This window comes from Syngnathus scovelli, chromosome 11, assembly GCF_024217435.2.
Source record: "Syngnathus scovelli strain Florida chromosome 11, RoL_Ssco_1.2, whole genome shotgun sequence".
NCBI classification, from domain to species: domain Eukaryota; kingdom Metazoa; phylum Chordata; class Actinopteri; order Syngnathiformes; family Syngnathidae; genus Syngnathus; species Syngnathus scovelli.
In genome coordinates this window covers 4,444,342-4,470,427 of record NC_090857.1, presented here as the reverse complement: position 1 = coordinate 4,470,427, position 26,086 = coordinate 4,444,342, and the positions used below count along the sequence as shown (strand labels likewise).

General features: G+C 40.7%; 1 protein-coding gene and 1 long non-coding RNA gene across 2 annotated transcripts in view; one reads left to right on the top strand and one right to left on the bottom strand.

The window, feature by feature from the left end:
• Positions 1–26,086, top strand: part of cdh4 (cadherin 4, type 1, R-cadherin (retinal)) — a 141,967-nt gene that overhangs the window by 7,980 nt on the left and 107,901 nt on the right. Inside the window, exon 3 of the mRNA XM_049732819.2 lies at positions 22,113–22,277. The gene's annotated coding sequence lies outside the window, so the exon portion shown is untranslated. The remainder of the gene's footprint in view (positions 1–22,112; positions 22,278–26,086) is intronic.
• On the bottom strand, positions 614–12,609 carry LOC137840758 (uncharacterized). The gene is made up of 3 exons (XR_011087767.1): positions 12,490–12,609; positions 2,812–2,907; positions 614–898 (listed from the first exon to the last, which is right to left on the bottom strand). It is a non-coding gene; the product is annotated as an uncharacterized lncRNA (long non-coding RNA).

Genomic DNA, 26,086 nt, shown 5'->3' with positions numbered 1-26,086 from the left:
CAGTTGAGGATTATGACTAATTTAGGAAACAACCAAAACACTTGTAAGAAAATGTCCCTCTGATGATTTGACGGCTTAAGTTATTAAAATGTAATAAGCCACCGCGTGTACGATTTTCAAGTGTTGGGCCATTGACTTCGTGTCACTGATTATTTAAGGGAATAGAAATGTACCTATTCATTCATCCATTTTCTTAATAGCGTAACGTGGATTTTCTTATGTTAAATCATTTGGGCAGTAATGGAAAGTGCTTAATGTGCTTTTCAAGGGAAAATGAAACAGAATAGCAAAGCAAACAGCCCCCGACGTATTCTGCCGACTCGTTAGAATCAAATTGCATCCTTGCTCTAAATGTCAAGACTTGAAATTTTAAAGTTGTTTCAGCTTGAATGAATGAATGAATTCTATTTGTTTCAAACATGTAAGCTATACACCATCAATCAAATGAAGACAAATAAAATAAAAAGCAAAAACAAGGTGAATATATATATAAAGTATAAATACTAGGTATAAACAGAAAACAATCGACTGCACAAAAACTTCAATTACTTTGAGCCCGAAAAATACAAATTGGATTGTTTAAAAATACAAATTGCATTCTTTTACAGTATATTTCAGTACACAATAAACCCTCAAAATATCAAGGCAACAACAACCAATGAGAGAGAATTTATTTTCCAAAGACACACAAAACGGACTCATTTCTAAGACGGACAAATCACCGATTATTTGTCCTGCACGAATAAACTGTACACAACGCCCACTCTGTACTTTGTCCTTTCAAATAGAAATAGCCTGTTCGGAAAGTGCAATTGATAGAAAAGCAACACGTGTTGCGAAAGGTCTTGACCTCAGCACTGGTCCACCTCCAAACAAATGTCACCACGGTTGGTTCTTCCTGAAATGATGATGAAGATAATCACAAGGAAAGGTCTCTGGAGTGACATTTTTGAAACCGCTTGTTATTGCCGCACAAGATTGAATTATTGCCCTCGCTGCTGTAAAGCTCTGCAAGCAGATGTCGGCAATGTTGACAATGTGTCAAACTTGCAGGCGCTAGGTAACACAACAATAAGAAGGAAAGAGCGAGAAGATAATTGGTGACATCGGTAAGGAACCTCGGCGAGCGTTGATGTCGGGCTGTCCGCAAAAGGATCATAAATGTGTTTAGAGTTTGGCGGGGGAACGACTCCTTTAGGATCCATTTGAAGATCGGCGTTAACATACTGCTGCTACTTTAAACAACATCAATCACATTTAGCGAGGCCCCGGAGAGACGTGTCCTTTATGATGCACTTGTGAATTGATTACTCACTCGGGATTTAGTTGCTCTCCTTTTTTAGAAATTTCCGTACCTCTCTCTCTCTCTCTCTCTCTCTCTCTCTCTCTCTCTCTCTCTCGCGCTCTTGTTTAGGATCATGTGTAAACATTCATTTTCGTGTAAATGACGAAATACTAATGACACGTTTCATGCGGGTGGGTGTGATGACTTCTCCAACATTTGGATGATCAGCTGTAATGAGACAGTCCTGCTGTGACTTGGTTTACAGATTAGGAGTTTAGTGACGTGCTGCCACCGGTTGATGCCCAATTGCATCAGTGCGTCCACATGTCCACCTGGACACTGAAGCAAAAACGTCCACATTCATTTTTATTTTGACACAATTATTAATTATTTTTTTAATTAAGTATGAATTGATTTTCGTAGGGCCATCATCATCTATGGCTTGTATGTAATGAATTTTTTTTTTAACCTCCCTTTATGACAAATTTTCAATTAATATGATGAGAACGTTAGTATTCTTCATGAGCGTATCAAATCTTCCAATGACAACATTTATAATTACCCATTTGTCATATTCCACATAACAAAAGGCATGCACAGTACACCGCGACACCTACTAAAATTACGTTCGCACTCCCGGCGCTAAATCTGTCCAATGACTGTCATCAAATTTAGGTTTTATCGCTGAGCTCTGTAGCAGTTTTTGTTGCTGAGGGAGGGAGAGAAAAAATTCTTACCATATCAGCTTCATATCAAATTTAAAGTAGACGTGTTTTCATATTCAACAAAATCTAGGCTTGATGAATTCCTAAAACCTTTTCCCTTCTTCAATTCCATATAGTAGACATATTAGAGAATTTTGTCTGGATGAAGTATCCTTTTAGTTAGAACATTGTATTGCAAAAATAATCATAGTCTTGCATACCTAATTACCATAATCTTAATCTAATTGTGTCTCAGTACCCGTAGCTGCTTAGTTATTCATAGCAAAGAGTGGATGTTATGTTTTTAATGTTTTATGTTTAAACACGTGTCTAATCTGCTAGTATAACAATAGCTAATGAAGCTTTACACTGCTAATAGCAAAAAGGAAGGAAGGAAGGAAGGAAGGAAGAGTACTATACTTTAGGGAAACATTGACTGAGCGGTAAATTTGACATTTTGTTTGATGCAAGTCCTCTAATTATCATCTCTGTTTGTCTTTGAAGCCACATTTCCATGTGAACCGTTTTGGAATCCCTAGCGAACCGACCGTTTTGTTGCCATATCGCTCCAGCTTTGTCAGTCCTGGCAGGGAAATATGCAACACAGATTGGAGAGACTAATCAAGTTTACTATTTTAGATTCTAAACTTTCTTGGATGCGCTGGGGTGGGCGAGCGCCGAGGTTATCAATAGGCCTTGAGAAAGGTTCGGAACCAGAGTGGTGAAATCCAGAACCGAGAAAGCTTGCCAATGAGGACGAGGTATGAGGTCGCAAAAAAAAAAAAAAACAACAACAAAAAAGTCAAGCTGCAAAATATTCACCTCGGCAGAGCTGAGCAAGAGAAGAAATGTCGAAGGCAGAGGAATGATTGATTGCTGACAGCCGCTGGCCCGACTCCCACACTCCAGACTCGGCTTCTGAAATTAAACCCACACATTGGAAGAGAGCAAGTAAAGGTCCAGACTAGAAGAGTGTAGTAAAAAGTGTAATTACAGGGTTAGCTGAAAAGTAGCGCCATGCGGTTTGCTCTCAAAGGTGGCGCTGATCATAAATCAGAACCTTGTTTCCTTTCCACTCAAATTTAGCCGGATTGTGATCTTTTCCATGAGGCAAATAATATTCACACGGTCTTGGTAGCCAACGTTCACCTCTGCCTCATTCAATAACTGCGATGCATTCTAAGCTGCCCTAATGCACAGGTGGCGGCGCTTTCTTCATAACACCGATTATCTTAAAGGGCTGTCTGTTTTTCCGAGCGATCACTTATCTAATTGACGTTCAAGGACGCGTCATAGTGCAAACTTTCATGGAGGGCATGCGAACAGCTTCTTCACCACCGACATCAAGGCGTTCCGTCATACTTTTTGAAGTCAAATAAACAGTCACAAATGAATAATTGATTATATATATATGCATTATTTGGGGTGAAGGACTCTGGAATATGCATGTCTGGAGTTCTTCAAAGACATACTCGATGCATAAGTAATGTTTTACACTTTCAAGTGTAAAGTCCCTATTTTGCCTCAGGTGCTCGATTTTCTCTGTTTGCATCGGCGGACTTTTCTCCACAAACACAATAATTTAAAGCAAACTCGAAGGAGGGGAAGAAAGAATACGGTCTACGCTCACATCAATCTATTTGTGATTTATTGGTCATCTTATTAGCTACTTCTGTTGACGGTACTTTTCGTGCATGATAATAGTAAGAGCATAGCACTTGTTTTGCTCCGCTGGGGTCATGTAGAGTTATTCCACGCCAGTGGCATCATGTGCTTACGTAATATCTTTCAGGCCGCTAAGGCAGTCACTAGCTATGGGATGGTCATAATGGAAATGTAATTCTGTTGGAGAGATTAGATTCAGACCACTTGACCCTGCGGCAAAGCTTAGCTCTCCTCTTTGCACATCTGTGTGGACATTAATTGGCTCCAGTGGTTCCAGGGGGTCTTTCTTAGAATTGGACTCAGCTGAAGGGAAATGTTGTGAGGTCTCTTATAAATCAATGTCAGGCTTCTGGGGAAATTTGTAGGAGGCTATCAAGTGCATAATGACAGGCACAAGAGTGATTGTACGTTTGGTTTAAAAGGCCAAGCTTTTGAGGCCAATAAGAAAACCTGTTATGGGACTAACCAAGCATTGGCCCAAATAAAAATCCACAGTATGGCCTGGGTTCTACAACCAGGGGCTTCGATTGGCCAAAAATCAAATCTGCTCTGTTCACTCCCTCAACGATGCAAACGCCCCTTTCGAAATTCCCACACTTCACTCTGGGCCCAACGAAGGTCTTCCTACATTTCCTACCACCTATCCTGAACATATCTTAGCGTACTGTGGCTGAAAGACAGACTTTAACCCGGATTAGTCGGCAGTCCATCACAGGGAGCACGTAGAGCGTCAAGCACTTCCATTCACACCTCAGTGGCTGAGTGGGAATCGATATCACACAGGTTTCTCAAAAGTAAGCCATGTGCACTAATACGTTATTAGTGAAGCCATCTGACAAAAAACAACAATACTCTGTTCCTGATGACGTTGGATCATGTTTACATTTTGTGATCTCTTTTCTTGAAAAGTAACCATTGGTCAAAAGTGATTAATAATGCAACCAAATATGATTAAACCGAGGAATGTGCCTAAAAACATTTTATTTCATATCAATCTGCTATTTTAATTCTTACTTCAGAGTGTGGTGAGAGTAGGAAGACTATAAACAAACATGAGATGATGATTCTTTTTTTTTTTTACATTGCATGATTAGAACGTTATCTCGAGATATGACACGCAGGGCCACTCAAATTCTGCAAGGCTCAATCTACTTAAAGAAAATATATCTGATGATATTGGTGCAGGAGAGATAGAATACATTAAAGGCAGAAGCAACAATCTATTTTTACTTGTACTTTTTTTACAGTTGCCATAATGTGCATCAATGATGGAATTGCTCCACCACAAAGTGAATCGGTTGTTTTATAGATGTGACATGCGAATGGATAACACATCGTGAGACTGAGTACAGGAGTATATTATGGTATTGATGTTTCCGCTCAACGCTTATATACGCTGTGGATTTGTTTGAGTGCTAAGAGACTTTCTTGCCTTCCTCACCTCCCTTATGCAGTTCGTTGTGTCCTGGGACTGATTTACAAATCAAACACTGAAGGTAAAGAGCAGAGTTATACATGGTAAAAGGCTGGAAAATCAATGCCAAGTACCTAAGAGCACAATGACATGTGAGTGTGTGCGTGCCTGCGTGTGTCTTGGGACTCCTGAACAAATGCTGCTGATTGGCCCGACTTGGGTCACATCCAGTTGGCGCCGTTCCGCTGGGAGTAAGTCGTGCGATACACTTAATTATTTTTCTTACAGCGGAGTAGAGATCCGGTCAACCTGAGCCCTCAAGAATATTTAACAGTTGAATGGATGACACAAGCAAGGGGGGGGGGGGGGGGATGAGTATTCCCACGATTGCCCTAATGGAGGTCAGGCTGCAAGGCCAATCAGCTCTGATCCCTCTCAGAAAGAACTCGCAAGAGCAGAAGAAGACAACAACTTATATCCTGCCGTCTTTTCGTGTCGAAATAAGATACTCGGTATGCATCTCGAGGATTCGCTTTGATTTTGTCTTATATCAGCAATTAACGGTGAAGCGGCTGATAGTGATGAAGCCAAAGTTAATTAACACGTTCACACTTGGAGTACGACCGTTACGCAACATCGGTTCAGCTCTGACTGTCGTCTGCTTTGGGCTTGGGTTTCTTTACCCTTCAGTGATAATAGAAGCAGGCAAAAGTAGAGTAGAAATCAATGAGGAGAGATTTACCATTAAAAGGCCCCTTGTGGCTGAATTGGGGTAACACACACAAAGAGATGAAATTACTGCACTCAGTACCGCAAGAGCTCCAATTCCACTGCATCGTTTGTTGAGGTCACTTGGAATTAAGTAGGCCAAACGACTAATGAGCGTGTTCAAGTGTAAAATTCGGGAATATGATCAAAGAGAGCAAAAGCGAGATGATGACTCATGATAATTAATTAACATTTTTGCAGGGACCCTGGGCAATTAATACAAATAAATAAAAGTAAGGGTTATCCTACTATCGAGTTTGTAAAAGTGATTCAAGTCATTAAAAAATATAGCAATGCAATGTTTGGTACTAACTGTATGTATTTTTTCTACTGGCTTAGTTTGCAATTAGTTTTTGATGACCTTGATTCGACCAACTTTGAAATGTTCCCGCAAAAAAAAAAAGATAATTAAGTCTTTATGTTGTCTGGATTTTGGACCACTGAGGCCCTTGGTGAAAGCTTTAGCTTTTATAATGTCACTTGATCGTGGGGACACCGAAAATGGCAGATGCGAGACAGGACCTGCGGTTTTGCAAAGGAGGGCATCCATTATCCATATGGCTTATCCTGTACGGGATTGCAGGCGGCTTGTGGAGCCCACCTGACACTGGATGATCGAGAGGCAGGGCACATCCAAGACAGATCAATAAGACCGGGCGGATGGGGGGGTCTGCTCTCCTCATTTTAGAAACTTAATATGACACTAACTCGGTGACATTCACATGGTTACAAGGTTGCAGCTTACTAGCTGAGAGCTGCCTGCAGGCTTTGGTTCCTTTCAGTTTTCAAAATTTGCAAATATTAAGAAGATATTTACACTGTTAAAAAAAAAAAGCAAAATAAATAAAAGCTGAGGTGATCAAAATTTCAAGGCAAGTCGGTAGCGTTTTAAGTTGGGTAGATCAACTAAATATTTTAAGTTTTGCTCAACGTGGAAATTGGTTTTCCTTCATTTTCTGAGAATAAAAAAAAGTTTTCAGAGCCTTTTCAATGAATCTTTTGTATTGTCCCCCCAAATTAAAACATTTTAGCAAATTATTTTCGAACAAACAAATTCCTCGCTTTGTTGTGCTAACTGACATTGCTGTTTCAATTCAATTGAGTATTTTAGTCCCATAAAAATACAAGTCGTGTGTTTTTTTTTTGTTGACTGTATGAATGTTTCATCTGTGGTTCCATTCCAAGGCTGTCTCAATGATTATTTTCTCACAAGTGTCCCTTACCTAAGACCTGCCGTGGTAATATCAGTGCTAACAGCAACACATTTTTTGAGTATCACAATCCAAGAGATTCCTGAGCAGCACAAGTAAGGCCAGCGAGAGAACAAAATCGAGAGAGAGTGAATCCTGGACGAAGGATCTTATAGCCAGCAAATCCGGATGTCTCCACTTTAAGTAGGGAACTAAAATGAGGGAAGTGAAGAAGGGAGGATACCCCCTCGGGCCGGGCTCCATCACGCTCTTATCACCAGCAGCAGCCCGTGGCCGGAGGGCACCAAACAAATAACAAATGGGTCGTTTCCAGACAACAACGAGCGGCACAGATGACAAGCGGCGCTTAGCCCTCGGATGCTTAAATCACCCTCGAGCGCTTCTACAAATTGTGTGTGATCCACCAACTAGATTCCATGTTGTATTGTCTTAAGATGTTGTTTGTAATTAGGAGGACACAAAACGGTGGCATTTCACTGGACTGTAGTTTTCTGTCATAAGAAGAAAGCAACATAATGCCTTTTCAGAGAGCCTCATGTCTTATTTTGATAGTAGACATGATGTGGTTTTCTTTGTATTACACTCAGTAGCAGCATCTAAGCTTTGTTTCATTGAAGTCTTGTGATTGAATCCAAAATCTAAAAATCATTTTCACATCGTCACTGCTTTGTACAAAACACGGCCGAGTAGTTTTATGCCTGCGGGTCACGTATGGAATTGAGCAACAACAGTAAGGCTCGCGTTGAATCGGGATGCAACAGCCGTTTTTCGGAGTCTTGGCCGTTTTGTTGGCGGAGATTATAGGTTTGCAATGAGGATTGGTTGTGAGGGAAACGGGAAGCTTTCACTTTTTTTTGCCGTTGCGCTCTCAGCCACTTCAATCCCCCCTGGGATAGGAGTCCAAACTGATCCTGCTGATCTCAGTCTGAGCCACTTTGTATCCCTCGTACAAAGCCTGGACCTTTTTACTGCATAACATTTGCTTCTAGCCAATGTACTCACCAAATGGACAAGTCTACCCGCCAGAATCAAGACAGTAGGTAGGCTATTGAGGAGCGGCAGTAAATACAGCCATTACATACAAAAATTTCTAACAAATAAATAGTTTGCGCCGTTGTGGGTGTGGATACAGACCATTTGATTGGAAGTAGATTTCTCGGTTCTGTATCATCCACTTCTGTATAGTATTCAGGAATTATTCATCCTAGGCTCGTGTTGGTCAAAATTACAATATAAGGTCGTATTGAGCCTCTGAGGATTTTTAAATCAGGACCTGACACTCAACTTTGGGAAGGATTGTGCTAATGTTTGATTTAAAATATATACGGATTTCTAAAGAAACAAACAGCTTAAGATATTCAAAGGCGAAGCAAAGAGAACAAAAGAATTGTAAAACGATGCACAGGATTTGTTTGTGTTGAGTGTTGCCATTGTGCATTTAATCAAGTAGGCACTTGTGTCTCAGAGTCAGTGTCTTGGAACTCAGAGTTTGAGCAGTTTTTATGAATGCATTTAACCTTCATGCATTGGTAAATTCAGTATTGTTTGGAAATATCATTGATTTATGTAGAAAACGAAGTCTATATGGTCACAAAGTAACAAGCTATGCTTTGCAGTGGACATCACGATTTGGGGTTTATTTTAAGTGTGTGTGTGGGGGGGGGATTTTATTTCTTTATGATACCAGCACGAAAGCATTTTCAGCCTGTGTCCTTGCAATGATGACATGACCAATTTGAAACGCATCTGTCCAATTACACCTGACAACCCTGAGATAATTAATTCACTTCCCCCTGGCTTCCGTTGCACCACTATCGATTTCAGCAGTTTAGCAGCCTGTAGAAGTACTTTGTCAGTCCCAGCATATGGACAATAATATATTAACATTCAACACAAGATATATTGTGCAGAATCACATTGCTAGTAACTTTGAAAACTACTGCAATTGTCACATCAATAGACGGCATTGTTTCAGTGAATAAAAACGATATTTCGTCATTGCTTTCAACAAACCGCAGCGTACTTGTACTTGCTGACTGATGAAGACAAAGCAGATCGAGGATTTCATCACTGGAGTGCCCTTCTGCACAGAATAGCTCTCTGCAAGCTGAAAATCAATTTGCATCCCTCATGATGAGCTGTGGACGATTCCCACGAATATGTTTAGTCGTTCTCGTCAAATGAGATTACAAAATACCGTCGCAAATTCATTTCTTGACGCATGTGAAGTGCTGTATGTGTAAGTGGTCAGAGTGCACCGAGATTTTTCTGCGAACTAATGGAAATAAACATTTTCATTGCCCCCGCACGTCATTCAATGATGTATGATGCGTCCTTGAGAAATTGTTCCACTGGCTGCCTTTCCATTCTTGCTAGGAATGAGACATCTTGAGATATTTTACCTTCAAAGCCAACATATGAACGATCAAAAATCACACCCCGTGTCATGTCAAGTCGCACGTCGTCAAAAGAGTTAAGCCGACTCAACGACCCCTTCTCTGATAAATGCTTTACAGCCATGACGGCCATGCAGTTGAGTGATGCTCTACCCGTTTTCTCGACTTGGAAGTAATCCGGAGTCTCATTTTGGTGTAAAACTGCAGCGCTACTGGTCATGCACCCAGTTCATGTTCCTACCCCCCAAGTCAGAAAACGATTTTCTGTTCGTAAAACGACCCCAGCTGTATGCAAACTAAACAGATACCACAAATCCATCAGAGTTGGGGCTCCTCCAGATTATGACGCAAAACCGCCAGAGAGAACCGGGAGAGGGCCACAGATCAAGTCCTACTTCATTGGACACAAATTTCAAATCACTCCGAGTGATATACTTAGCCGCAGGGCCGGTCCAGAGGCCACTGTAATGAGATTCCTACAGCTTCAACCAGCCAGCTACATCCCCAAACTGACTTACTCATCTCATTTATTTCCCAAATGCCCTGAAGTTCCAATCTCCATGATAGATAATATGAGGAAGGTATAACGTGTTTGTGAACAGTCGAGTGGGCGTCCAAAAAAAAAAAATTAGAAAACATTCAGTGCACCACACAAGCTAGAAGTTAGCTCCAGTTTTTTTTCCCATATTGATTACAGCATGATGGTTTGTTTTTTTACTGTCTTCATTATTAATTCATTGTTTTAACTGCGTTTTTTTGTATGCTTTATTTTTTGCTCTACTTTGTATGCAGTGTGGTTGTTTAAAAGTGTTTTTTAAATACACATGAGGTGAGATATGGTTCTAATAAGAAGCATGGCAAATACATCAAAAAAAGCTTAAAGCTTTATTTGTGACAAGTTCAGAAAGATTTTTGGGTTAATTCAATGTTAAAAAAATAATTGACCAATTGATGAAATAATTGATTTGGTTCACCTTATCATATTTACATGAACTAAAAAAAATTCACGTTGCACTAAATGAATTATTGACAAAGCGCCTAAATAAATAGTTTTATTTTTTCCAGTGTAGCTGTAAAGATGTCTCATGTATGTAGTGTTGAATTTGATTTGAATATTGTCAAATACGCGTTTGTACATACGGTTGTGTATATCCATCCGAATGTGTGTGTGTGTGTGTTTGCACGCAAGCATGCGGCACGTGTGTGTGATTACCGAGACCTGCTGAGAGCACCCAAATGCACCCAGAGGGGTGGCAGGGGACAGCTGGCAGCGATGGACGAGAGCAGAGGCTGCCAAGCGACGTTAGTCACAGCCATTACTCACGCACTGTGCGCTGGCACACACAAAAGCGACTGCGCCCCTGACGTCCACATCGCACAAAATTCTCATTAACAATTTCATGGAAAGAAAGGATGGGGGAGCAATTAGAGATGGGCTCAAGATGCTTTAGAGAAAGAGATGAAGGATCATCATCATCAGTACCATAATCATCAGTCCTTGGCACGGTTACAGACATTTCGGTGACTTCCCGCGGGTCTTGCCTAAAATAACAAAACGCTAGTAAACTCCTTCTCATCTATTCAATCTGAGAAGTGTTTCCGAGGTTCCGCCCGGTCTCTTCCACCTTTCTCCGCTTGCAAGGACAAACTCGTCCAAAGTAGTGATGATCCCCGCGCACCGAGTTGTGATCTAGGCCAGGCCTTCATCTTCCACTTTTAGAAGGCTGCTAATGAAGTCACAAACAGGCTGACCCTGTGGGACACACACGCCGCCTCTGCTACAAAGATGGAGGCAAACTTGAGGACTAATTGGGAGCACCCATATTTCCAGTGTAATTGCACTTATCCAGGGAGTCACCTTCGAGGGTCATTAAAAGCCCCGAGATTAATTGACCCCAGTGTTGCCCGGTGAAACGTAGCTAAGAGCCTCGTTTCATGTTTTGGGGGGATTCTGACGCGTTCGCTTGCGAGGGACACCGTTTGCTTAATCTCGCCTCCGCTCTGACTAACAAATGCCGGCGGTCGTTTTCTTTTTATAGAATTCTCCGTGATCATCATTTTGCAGGCCTACTCCCACCAGCCCACTCTAATGGGTCAGAGGCAGCGTTTTAAGAGTGTGATGTGGTAATGGCAATGCTTTTAGCTTGCTCATGTGCAAGGGAATATGGGAATAACAAGCAGCACAACATGGAAGCAAATATTTGGTGTGGGCTGTAAATTATGACCGTGAGGCAGCTTGTCGCGGTGAGTAACACTGCTAAACACCGTGTGACTTTCCCAATATGCCAGAGCGGGGTTGATCATGAAAGTCAATGTACGGGGGTGGGCGAGGTGGGGGGGAGGCTAGTGGGGGCCATATCATGTGGCTTTGCTGCTTTTAAAGCTCATGTTTGCTTTCAAGGTCATACTGTCACCGCACGAAATGGCCGCGTTTTTACGACCTAGCTGTTCCATGTCTGAGGCGGTATCTGCGAAGCTCATAAGTTTGGTTCAAGGCTTCCGGTTTTAAGTCTTTAGTCAATGTCAAAAGTTTGGCAAGATCAGCTATTCAGCCATGATGACTCAGCAGGTCGGCTTGCTCTCCTGAGATGCAGGTTAGCACCACTGAGCGTGTGTATAGTCGACGCTGGTACACACATTAGCCCAAATGTAAGTTAGTGTTCTGACAAAATGGTTCATTTTTGGGGAAGCCTTGTCAGACCTTTACCTCCTAATGAAACCATTGTGTTTATTGTTTTTGAATCATCCAAGTATATTACAACTGGAATTTAAGTCTGACTTGTGATGAAAAAATTTTCCCGCATCACTTGAGGTATTGTTTGACATAGCCATTTGCATTTGCGATTCATTAATTTTTCTTTGTAAAACAAAATTGGCTTCTTTTGTTTGATGACATGCTGAATCGATGAATGCAAGCGGGATAGAATTTTTGCAGACACGGTCAATTCGGACGGACCAATCAATTCATGCTTTAAACAAAAAAACATGCATACAGAATAGAAACAAAAAGTGATCAATCTTGTTTGTTCATTTTTTATGCAATTACCTGCTGGGTGAACGAATGGAGGACTTCTCTAGAGGTGGAGTTCTTTTTTTTTGTGTGTGTGTCTGCTGTTTGCTTGCGCAAAGAGCAGAATTAGTCTAGTGTCTCTGCACTTGGAAGAAGAGATGGAGTTTGATGGGCTTGACCTTTCATTTGCGTGTGCCTCCATGCATGGCTCACCAGCCTCGGAACAATGTGTGTGCGCAAACAATATGTTCGTGAAGGCACTGTAATCGTTCAAATTGAGTAAGAGGGACGAGGTTAAAAACAAAAAAACAAAAAAACAAGTCGAGGAAGGAAAAAAGCTAGAAAGGTCATCGTTGTGCTCTTCAGCTGTGTGCGGCAGGTAAAACCTGTTGGCCATACTTTTGAATACTGTTTGACAGTGAGAGTGGAACACTGGCTGAAGCGAAATGTCAACATGATAAAGCTAACCTTTACAAGCAATCTTTGCTTTAAGTGAGCTTGTGTCCCGGAATTAATAATCAGATATATCAAATTGTTTTAGAATAATTAATTGGCAAAGGTTTGTCATATAGTCCCACCGCGGGGGTCTATAAATCCTGAGCTGGTGGCTAATATATTCGCCGAGCCGTGCTCGTGTGAGACGCCTGCAGGGGAGGAGGAGGAGGGCTTTTTATTGGCAGTGAGGATGCTGCTTGTTAAACAAGCCTCATCAAAGCTCGGCGGGTGCCAGGCTCATGTGAAAGAGAGATCAATCTGTCCGACCTGTGTCAAGTCTTTGATAGATGAAGCGAGAGAGAGGGAGGAGCCATCATCATATACCTCGGAGACGAACGAAGCCCTCTGGCTGCCACTCAGACAGCTCGGATATGCCGCACGAATCTCAGCAAAGCTGTCAGCCACCAGGACTGCCTTGAAGAAAAAAGTTCATTACGTTGGCCAAACTCTGCATCCTTCATTATTGTTTCTGTGACAGTCAGAGGTCATGATGTGGATACAACCGAATCCCAGAAGGCTTTTGTTTATTTCCCAGTTGTGTTTAGAGATTGGTACCAAAAAAACCCCCAATAATGTTATTTTCTATGCAGGTAAATAGAACACAAGATTCAATAAGACTCACTGTCCAATGTCCTCTTCCGCATTTTGCTTTACCGATTGATAAATGACTTTCAAAATTAATCTTTATTCATGAAATATTTCATGATTTTCAATGACCCAACGTACCGTTTAATACAATTTCAAGATTTAAAAGAAGCTTTGTCTTAATTGCTTCCTGCGCGGTGAAGGTCCCCTCCCCGCCCCCATTGGTTTGTAGTCCAAAATCTATGCGGGGCTTAATGAGCGCTCGTAACGCTGCACAGTAGAGGGCAAAGATTGATGGTTTTCATTGAGATAAAGGTAACCTCATCACATTACTGTTCATAAAACATTATTCATTAGGTCAGTGATAAAGCTCCGACCAGTTTGTCATCCATGGACAAGCTTAGACTCATGCATGCTTTGCTCTTCATTTATTTATTTTTCAGCATTAAAGTTATTGGAAAATTTTAACATTTCAGATTCTTTACAATGTCGATAAATTCCAACTGACAGTTTAAACGCATATTGTCTTTATTTTTCGCAACAAAAAAAAAGTAAATGCAGGAGCTTTCTGCATTCCCACTGCACAGGTATCGGGTTTGTAAAAATGTGAACACAAGGGTGAAATGAAAAATTCACAAGGGTTCTTACCAATTACTGTATTGCTAGCTCTGGTGAGCAAATATGTTTTGAAGCATGCCTCGACGGTTCTTGCCGCTGTTGATGACTTGCATGCATCCTGCTGTGCTCGTGCTTGTGTGCTCATTGAGCTCGCTCCATTGTGTGTCAGATCAAAGTTGGAGCCAGCTTGTCTCTATGGGCTATGTTTGCCAGATAATAGTGTGTTTTTTTGTACTCTGCGGAGCAACCCAACATTTAAAATCAGGATTCTTCAAAGTGTCGCAAGTGTTTCATATACGAGACTTGACTTGTTGATCGGTGAAAGCAGCTTGCTCGGCCAGTGCTGTGTTTAAAGAATTGTCCAATAGTTAACGATTGTGCTTTTAAGGATCTAATCTGATTATGATTTTATATCAGCACAGGCCGCTTTGGGGCTTCAGCATCTTACCTCAGTGGAGTGATTCCGAAACTCAAACAAATTGCACGTGAATAATTAATACCATATATGCAGATGTGAAGACCATCTAGAATCATCAGCAACATTGTATTTGGCAAAAAAAATATATACATGTATCAATAAATCATGGCAGAATAATTCAAGGAAAGTGTAGTAGCTTCAACAGTTAATGTGATACAGTAAAATTTTCTGTGATTTATTTCACAAAAACCTTGCCGTGAGCAATATTGTTCAAATGAGCCCAGAGAGATACATTTTATTAACTGTGCTTTAAATGTTAACCAAGGCTACATGTAGCCCATAATTTAAGTATAAATGTAAATTTGAAACTTGTTTTTTTTTCCTTCACAGAATGTAGTCAAAACACCAGCGAGGGTGGAGATCAGGGTCTAGTAAATCCAAGCATTAGTGGAAACTAATGAATCTAATTTCTTCCCTCTGTAAAAGTATAAAATTGGGGCATGTTATAGAGTCAGCATGGATGAAGAAGCAAATGCAGGTGTTACATCATCAATGAACTGAATATAACTGAACACTGACCTTCGCCGTTCTTTTGTTGTCTAAGGGCATGTTTGATGGTAAAATTAAAAGGTCACCGTCTCAAGGCCAGATCATTTCTTGCAGCTGACAAAGCCATCAATTAATAGAGGTGATGGAGATGACTGTGAGTCAAGTCGAAAAGAGATGAAAAACATCAAATGTGAAGAGATGAACACGTTCACCTTTTAGCACACAATTACAGCTTTGAAGGAAGGTATTTTCCTTGAAAGAAAGTCAACGCAGCACGATCACTGAAACCCGCTGTATAAAGTTGAATTTCCAAGTGACTGATATGAATTCAAATGGCAAATGGCAAGTAATTTTATGGTTGACGTGACAATTTCTCAGAGGAGACAGACAGCCTCTTGGGCTATATTGTTGATCTCTCTCTATCTTTCTATATCTGTATACGTCTGTATATGTGTGTGTATATTTATGCATATACCGTATTTTCCGCATTATAAGGCGCACCGGATTATAAGGCGCACTGTAGGCTTTTGAGAAAATTTGAGGTTTTTAGGTACGCCTTATAGTGCGGAAAATACGGTATGTATATATGTATACGTACGTGTATATATATATATGTGTGAGTGTGTATATAGCTTTTGAGTTACGTGCAACAAAACCCTCCAGTCGATAGGCAATGAATCAATTGTGTTGCTGCTGAAATCCCCTGTTGTAACTTGAGTTCCGACAGCTGTAATAAGTAAAAAGCAGACTGTCAAAAACTTATTGCCACCTCTTGGGATGACAATGGGGATATAAATAAAGGCAACAGAGCATCGATAGAAAAAATAACGATAATGCACCAAACACAGATACTGGTGAGTCATAGGGAAAATGAATGATCTTATGCTTCTTGACTGTTTGCTTTGTCTTACATCATAGATTATCCTAACGCAAAAGGCAGGAACCGTGCTTGATATGACCGAAAGAAAAAAAAACGATTTGCCTGAAAACCATTAAAGGTTAAAATATAAAATCTCAGCTCTACCCTGGGATGCTCTCTGCACTCAAGTGACACCGGGGATGATGGCTCGGCTGTCATCGGCGCTGGCCGAGCATTCCCGGCCCCTGCAGGACATTCTGACAGCACTGTGCAGCGACACACTTGTACACACACACGCACGCTCTGTGAAGGAAAGATTTGGCTGCTGCTTCTTGTCTGCAGCTGTCAGAAAAGTACAACTGGAACACTTGATAGTTTATGTACGGACACTCGCTTGTGTTTTTATTTGGTGTCATGTGGTTCCTGAACAAATGTCTTCTCAAGATTGCTTGAGAAGTCTGTTTGCAGCTAATGATGACTTTTACGCTATTGAGATTTGTCGGCAGCTAATTCAGTCAGGGGAATTTGCAATATTCTTAATCTTGCCCAGAACGAGCCTCCGTGTTTGGCTCATCCTAGATGCTATGATTCATTGTCTCCTTTGAATAGATTACAAGATAAATCCAAAGCAACGGAAGCTACAGGAAGTGATGTCCCGAGCGATAAGACATAGAGCTTCATCATTTGCGGCCATCTTTACAAATGACTTACTTCCTTTTTTTTTTTGTTTTCGCTTTCTGCTTTCTTTCCTACCGCACCTCTTATCTCGCAACTATAATTAAAGTCACAAAGGAGTATTTTATGCTGGACATATAAACCTATTCAAAATGGAATTAAAGATGTTATCACATAAACTGAAATAATAAAAACCCTGTGGGGAATTACAATCACAATCAGCAGGCTCCACTCTTAGCTTTTCTCATCCTGAATTAAAATGAGACAAGTCCTTGAAATGTGAATATTACAAAATAAAAACATCTAGCCAAGCAACTTTTTCTATTAGGAGTGCCGCAGCTGCTGCATTTGCAACTTTCTTTTGTGCGTTCTGTCCTTTTCCTGAACAATTTCTCCAAATCACAGTAAGTGATTTCGTTCACCGAGATGCAAAAAGCGAAGCAACCTGTGTAAGCGAATGCCAGACACGTGAGGCTCCATTTTATTTAACATCCAGCCTTCCACACAATCAGATCATCCTCCTATTTTTCCTGCTGGGTCGCGGTAACCCCCAAACTTGGTCGTCTTTTTTTCCATGACCTTATTGCAAGCCTGCAACAGCAATAAACTCAAAAAGGGAACGAGTGGGAGGCAGTGTGCTTATCTATGACGCACATCTCATCAAATAAGCTGCATCACTATTTCAGTGAGGCTAAAATTGGACTTGTGTTTGCTGTAAGGAAGTCATGGCTGTATTATCGAAAATTGGATTAGAAATGTTCAATGCTAGAATGAGCTTCTAAAATATTAATACCTAAAACATAAAGTAGTCTTCACAGTTAAGTATCTTATTCTGGTAATACTCGCTTTATAATCATCAACTGGGTTGTCACGGTTCAATATATGGACGACTTGGAGATGCAGCCTAATATGAAATAGAACGTCCACTTAGTTTCCCGGTTGCAGTCCTATCCCTCTTGGCGGCAATCTGCATGCTCTTTGTCTTTGGGCCTGCGTATTTCCTCAACACTAACAGTGTGATTAAAAACTCATTTCAGCAGTAATTCCATCGTTAAGCACCTTGCCTTGTCCCGAGTTAGATTCTCATAATCCTCCCAGTGACGAACGCCTCTGCTTTGCCGAGGCCATTCCAACCTGCCAGTGCAACAAATGTTTTAATTAAAGGAGGAAAAAGTGAGCTCGGGTAGTTAGACATGCTTAATTGAGGTTGAGAGATGGGGCCTTTCAATGTCGGCGGAAAACAAACAGAGACAAAGCTCGGTTCAATATAATGAGGAAAGAGCGAGATGGCTGAGATTTAGTTAGACAAAGAGCTCCCACTTGCATCTGCGGGGGGGACACTCCTAGCGTCAGGGACATCAAATAACATGCGGCGCTCTGGCAACATTAAATATTCAAGGATACCTCTTTGAGCTTGCACTCAAATACTCTTTGAATATAAGTTTGTCACCTTTGGTTTAATATCAGGAGATTTGTTTACACCGTCGTGTCAGGCTTCTACCACCCGCTTGAGCGTAGAGTCTTAAAAGAAACCCGTATTTAGTTACGGGATCTCACCTGTCGGATGAAAACAGCTTTAAAGATGGAATAATTGAAGTAATGCGCTACGTTCGTAACGACATTACGTCATCAAGGCCGTTAGAAGTGACTTCAAACTCTCCCGCTGGAATTGCACTGAATGTGCACAATAGCAAAAAAATGAAAGCGACTTGCATCCCTTCCTTGCTGCCTGCTCTCCATTTCTTGTGTTGTTATGATGAAATGATGAAAAAAAGGGGGTTGGTGTCATCAGTCATGGCGATAGCATCAGACTGAACATGAATATGTTTTGGTTCAATGACATATTGATTAAATCTCAGCTACCCAGAGGCAGTGACATGGTTGTCATCAGTTCGTATTGTTTTGTTTATTCATAAAGCAAACGCCCGTGGTCACTGATTAATTATTTTATCGATGACAAGGCTCCGAAGCTAACAGAAATAATGTATGCTAGTCATCGACAATATGAGGAAATATTCAGGCGGTGGAAGTATTGGGCGTGTACTGGATGTATGGATATTGATTGACAAATCATTGGGGGAATTTTTGTTTTAGCACATCTTTTAATCCAACTAGTATTACCTGCCTTCATTAGACTAAACCACAAGTGTTTCGATTTTATAATTTGTGTGGTTCTGCCAACATGGCGGTCACAAATGGATTGTGTTGCTTCTGGAATGGAGTCGGCCATTACTCATGAATCCTGTTGACACGCCACTTGACGTGTCCAATTTACCCAAATGCCTACTTTGGATCAGTGCAGAATTCAGTGACCTTTGCTGTATCAGAAAACGTTTAATTTAAGAATACATTCTGGTCGCCCACTGACTCCTATGTGAAGTCGGCATGTGGAAGCAAACTGCTGAGCTCAGCCTCTTGAAATGCAATATCGAACGTGTACATAACCTCAGTCAGGAGAGTAAAAGGGCTCAGGTTCAACGTGGTAACGACGCTTCGAGACACACGGCTACGGCAGACATTATACGGCGAGTAATTGGCATACAGAGGTTCCGTTTGTGGAATGCTGACGTGGAGGAATCAGACCACGGTCAATATTATCTCAAGAGCTGGATGTCTCTAGCACCAGAGTGAATATGGAGCTTCATTCACTACTTACACGTCTTTGTCTTATCCGTTATGATTTTTTTTTTTACTTGCTGGAGCTTTTCGGATTATATTTTGAACATCTATTAAAAGGGAGCAATTTTATCAGAAATTCTCTTCTCCAGAAAACATTTTCAACGAAATGGTTTGCCAAATCACTTTAGCCTGCTTGCTTTCCATGACTACGAATACAACCTTGTAGCATGAAAAATAGCCTGGTAGCAGGAAATGGAATCCGCCTTGTTAAATTACCCCTTTAGAAAGTATACTGCAATAAATCAGTGTGCCTTAGAAAACTGGAGGAGTTGACTAAACTCGAATCTGTGAGGTCCAGCTTAGACAAAATATGGTAAGCTATACTCAATGCTGAATAAGGGCAATAAATCAAAGGAGATGGATGTTGCTTTTTGTTTGTACCGTACACAGTGAAAGACTAAATACCTCCAAATATAATTCTTCTTGCTCCCGGTTACATTCTAAATACGCATACACACAAGTTGAGTGCCTTTAACAACGGCGAGGCTGACGGATGGTCAAAACTGTTTCTGCTGCAACGGGGACGCATCCATCAACACAAATGCTGAGTTAGGGTGTTTACATACCGAAAACAAGGCGCCTGCCAACCCGCAGAGAAGGGGGAAAAAAAAAACTTTCCATCAGTGATAATGATCCATAGCTATTCAGAGAGGCAGGAAGCAGACAAGTCTAGCTTTAACAGTAAGTGAATGAATTTTCTTCAAGCTCCAGAGAGTCATTCACTGGCAGGACAAGTTGACCTCCTCCAAGATAAATACGTGTGTGCATAATGCTGTGCAACATTAGACAGCGTTTTTTTATTATTTTATTTTTTTGTAGGGAGGACTTTTAAATTAATAGATGGTTTGTGAACTTGCTGTGTTTGCCCTTGGTTTAATTCCATCGATGCATTATTGGTCAGTGTAAATATGAAGGTTTACTCACTCACTCACTCACTCACTCACTCACTCACTCACTCACTCACTCACTCACTCACTCACTCACTCACTCACTCACTCACTCACTCACTCACTCACTCACTCACTGATATTATTAAAAGTGAAGACAATTTGCAATTCTAGTAATGACACACGAATTTGATGCACAATTGGTCTTTGCGGGCCACATAAAATGACGTGGCGGGCCGTATCTGGCCCCCGGGCCTTGAGTTTGACACCTGTGACTTAAACTATACACAGAATGACTGAAGCCAAGATTTGAACCCACTAGGCTAGCATCTTGCTGCTTTATGACAGGTTGCAACTGAAATACATTTTTAGGCATTCAAAGGGGAAGTCAAGTCAAAAACATTTTATGCACCCCCATTTGTTTCATCATGACATTCAGATTTTTGCAATGTGAATTAAGCAGCAGGATCCACTTGCTTTCATCCATCTGAGAGGGTTGGCCATCTTGCCACTTGTTGTTGACTGAAAATAACATCACAACCGTGCACATAATGCCCGTCACAGCTAGCCCGCTTAAAGTCACCATTACCAACTGAGTGACCAAAATTGGCTGTAAAAGATCCATATAATCCTCACTCAACCTAATTTCATAACCCACCATGAAGCCCACATGCACACATTGGATGTCATAGCTTGCTGGGAGCGCCCGGTAAGGTGAGGAGCTGTCAGTGCGACAAATAATAGCAGCCCGTTGGACCATTAGTCTTGCCCATTAGGCCTGTTATGATTGTTGTCTATCTGGGCCACACATCTCCAGTCACAGTCGCAGTTTGACCCAGGGCGCTCCCTCCCAAACAGTGACAGGGCCGACTGACACTTAATGACTTTTCACATGCCCACCTGGGACTCCCACATTCCCCTTGTGTGCCGTTTGATCTGTAATGGTCACCATCCAGACTGAGAATTGAAGTGTTCACCTAAGGCTAAAAAGAAAAAAACAAAAATGAAGGATTGTAAAAAGTCATTTCAGCAAAGAGAATATTAAGTGAATGCATGAGCGCCCTCAGAGACAAAATGTAATACATAAGCAATGGGAGTCAAAATATGTAAAATCGTCATCTGTTATTGCAAACCGTTGGCAAATGGAATCATGTGACAATATATTTGAAATGAAAACAGTCACGTTTTGAACTTCCTGCCAGAGGAAGAAATCAATAACAAAATAGTTTCAAGACAAAAGTCACATTATCGTGGATGCACTTTGTACTGTCCTGATTTTTTATATATATATATAGTATATATCTGTTTATCACGGTTTACCTCCTCGCCTCTGTCAAAACAAAATCATCTTTAGCATGACACCTAAAAACCCAATTTCAGCTAAATCCTGTTCACAGATCCACTAACACACCAATCCTCTCATCTGCTTTGAGGTTGACACATACTCAATACACTCTTGGCTGGAGAAACAAATGGCGAATTTGGACGGGGTCCACGAGGCATACACCCCCCCCCCCCCCACATGACAATTATTCCGATTAAGTCTAATCGGAACAAGGGAGCTCAATCAAAATATTGAAAGTTTCATGCACTGCAAGCTCTTTTGCATCTGTTTCCTGCAATTGATTATTTTCATACACGTGTCATTTTTCTCATTATCTCTGCATCTTTAATATTGTTAATGACTCTTAAAAACTGCCAAATGAATACAAAGGTTGTTGAGGTGGACTAACACATTGTTTTCAATTGAATAAAATGAAAAACACAGTAATAAAATGAACTAATGTTTTGCGGGTGACTTTTTGAAACCGCAGCAAGGTTAGAATCATTTTGACTATTCATGTTACAAATGCTAACATTTTTCAGACCTGATAATTTGTACCATTCCTTCCAGGATGAACACAGTGCCCAGGGGCAACAGTTGTTTGGATGTGGGCCATCCCCGTGTTTACTTGACTGCCCTGAAGGGAACCGATCCATTGAGGGCATGCGGGCGCCTGTTGGGCCGCAAGTGCACTGAAACATATCACCCAAACTCACTCCCTGCAGACAAAAACCGGTAGGTTGCCATTTCTTGCTTTATATTAGGGGCGGGGCAATTGGCAAATCTTCCATGAAAAATGGTGTCTTGGCAATCGTCCACTACCAACATACCAGCATCGACAAGACAATCCTTCTGTTTAATGTTAGCTCCATCTGTCTACTCATTAACGTTATAAAAATGTATCTGCCTCTCATCTGACATATTCACATAACCTAAACGTCAGTCTGAGTTAGTTAATCAGTAATCACCATCCTGCTTTTGATGCTAAAAATGCCTCATTCATTGACCGACCTCGTACCAATTTCAAAGGCGTGCATAAAAATAGCAGTGACGCACACACACACACACACACTGCCCACTGCAATCAGGCTTGATACCACACTAATATTTATTTCAGTTGAAAGGTCACAAATGGCGTACAGTATATTTTATTGTCAATCGCAAGACGATGCTTCATGCACGGGAACGTTGACAGTAAGACAGTGATCTACTGCGGCTTATAATGTTCTAAAAGTGAGTGATAATTGGTGGTGAGGCAGTTATTGTTGTTTTCGCCCATCTTGGTGCAAAGCGTTAATTGGAGTGAAGGTAACTATAATTATAGAAAGTTATCACAAACCCTTCAAATGTAAGTAACAAATTACATGAGAGTCTGACATATTTATCCTGTGTAATTTTATATCCGGTAAATACTGCATGGCTCATACTGTCATACTTTCAAAACTTTTGTTTTCCCCCAGGGCTTCTTTTTAATTATGGCTCAAAGGTCTCTTAACATATTTTGAAAAGAGCACAGTGCTTCGGTTTTCCCAAAGCCTTCACAAGTTTGCAGATGGTTGTGGATCATTTCGTCTGTTTTAAGTTTGCAAAACTTTGTTCCACCCACTCTCTGCTTCCCCAGCTGGAAAGGATAAAAACAAACAAACAAACAAAAAACATATTCAAGCATTTATCTGAAAGAGTCACCATGGTGTTAATTATATGCCTTCTGCCACCTGATGCTCACTAATCTTTCTGAGCGCTGTTTATTTATTTTACTCATCTTGCTCTTCAAAAAATTCGCTTTCGCTCAGAAATCATCAAAATAGGCAAGGTTCACCCGACTAAAAGAAAACTGCAATTGCTTCTCTGGAGTTTTTCAAGTGCTTCAAATTTTCTTTATTCTTTCAAAGACAGAGAATTGTCACCTTTAAACATTGCAGCCATGTTGGCAGTCCATTTTTTTTTATTGTGACATATTACCTGTGCATCATTAAAAAGTATTTCTCTGGTAGATCTTCAAATGGGTGTGGAAATGCAATTGATAAGTAATTAAGCCGATCAAAGATGATGAAAAGAAAGTGTTTACAAAGAGATTCAAGGATGCATATTGGCGCTTTCAAATCATATGACAAAGCTCAACCTTTAACACTTGCTTCCCTTTCATGTATGAAGAGCTGACCGTTGGAAGGAAATGATGGACGACTGCTTAATATGTAAACACATCTGAGTGTTGCAAGTTCTCTCTTTTATTCAATCGCATGAATATTTAAAAGATTTTTTTCCACAGCAGTCCCAAATACAAATAAATGAATAACCAGCGCCTGCATTTAAAGGAGTATGAAGAGGCTTCATTTTCTCCCACATCAATGATAGCCATCCATCTTAACTTGAATTTCCAATGCGAGGACAATTTCTACTTCTTGAAGGGATCTCTTTGTTATGGAGAAACATTTTAAAAGACAGTGTGCTAAAAATGGTTTTGTTTCCGCAGTCCATTTATAAATGGAAACATTCACCGGTACGTTATATCCGATGTGGCAGCTGTCAGTCGAATTAAGATGACATATTATCTCCTTAAAGGGGCCCTGAGGTCTTTGCTTGTAAACAAACAATTTATTTCACACTAGTTGACACACACCTTGACTGTCACTTTGCAAAATGCACATCATGTATTTCCTCCACGATGGAAAATTTCAAGAAAATACTCTTTTTTGCCTTGCTTGTTTTTGATTCATAATCAGTGACTTTTTCTGTACTGACAAATAGTAATTATCATCATCGTAATTGCGGACTTGTTATGCTTACAGGAATCATCTATCAGCCAGGAGATTTTTGCATACCGCTTCTGGCCGGCTAAAGATGCGTTTAGATTATTAATCGGATTACGGGGAAGCGGTGCCCCCAGCTGACTTGACCTTCACACCGGAGACGATAAATAAAACGGCCTCAAGGCCCCGACTCCATTGTGTTGTTGATTACCGGGTAGCTTCCTGTTAGCCTCCGCTACACCAGGCAGAACCTGAACCCCACTCATTGCGCTGGCTCCTTGCCCGCTGAGATATTTTATCTTCAGATCCTACTTTTTTTGGTCCACCAAAACACTTTGACACTAACACCTTCCTAAACAGGCTTTTTGGAGCCCTGTTAAAGAGATGTTTACAATTCAAAAAAGGACGAAGTTGTCATTACAAAATCTCTCCACATTATAGGAACAGGGGTTTATCTACCAACTAAACTTTGACACTCTTTGACAAACGTCCTAGATAAGCTTTTCGGAGCCTTGTTAAAGAGACGTTTACAATTCAAAAAGGAGGAAGTTGTCATTACAAAATCGCTCAACATTATAATATCAGGGGTTTATCTACTGTTGCATGCTGTTTGAGATGTCCGTTGTTGAGCCAGGAAAAATGTGGAGTAAGAGTTGGTTCTTTATTGGCAAGATCTTGGGTTGTTAAAAAATGTTAGTGTACATATGTTTTTGCTAGTGTACAGATGTTCTTGTTGTTGTACATATATTGTTGTTATTGTGCATATGTTGTTTTGTGTTATTCACTAAGAAATGCAATTGATATCCAGACACCTTGTCATTTAACCACAACCACCCCCGCTTTCCTCCAAAAAAAAAAAAAAAATCCCCCGCCGGCATCCTCGAAATTCTGAGAAGGTATCCTCTTTTTCAGCAAACCAAATCTGGTCACCCTAAATAATGTGCTTAGTTCCAGTGTGCTATTAGCATACCGCAAATGAATGTGGCTGTATTTCACTTATTTGCTAATTCTATGCCCAAAAAAAAAAAATCACTCCTGTTATTTTCAGTCTTGTTTCTCAGCTCAGCCTGTGATTGACCTTTATGTGTATTTTCCTAGAGTTAAAAAAGGAAAAAAATGTGGGTGTCTTGTTAGAGTTACAGTAAGCATAGGGTACCAATTGAGTTGCATTTCTCATGTATTATGCGCCTTGTGAGCAGCCTGTTTAAGTTCCGTCCCCAACTGCTTGACGATGTGTCATATTTTGAAGGAATACATTTATTTTAATGCAGTCTGCCGGTCACACTCAGTGCCTCTTTGTGCACAGTTAAACATCAAGTGACACATCATACCGCAGAGTCAGAGCGAGAGAGTCGCTCTATTTCGCTGACATTGGATTTCATTTTGTGATCTTGATTTTAACATGGTCAATAACAAAATCTGAATGAAAGAAACAGTCATAATTTTGATTTCCATATGTTCGCTTCCAGATCCGCTGCAGTTGCGAAGTAAACTTTGCAGAAGGCTTCACTGTGTGGGTGGTAAAAGACATACCAAGGCTACAGCTTTGTTTACCTGAAAGGATGTTTCCTGAAAGATGTTTATTTGATTACAGCATATCTCATTAATCTGGGCCATATGCTCCTATTTGCCATTATGATTTAATGATTAATATCAATAGATACACTATTGATTTTTCTTCTTTGCCTGCTCCTGGACAAGGGGGAATTTCTCGAGCTGTGACAAGGGGGGATTCGGTTGCACTGAATTTAATTAGGTAGTTTCACGTCAGCATAGATATCCTGAAATTCAGAC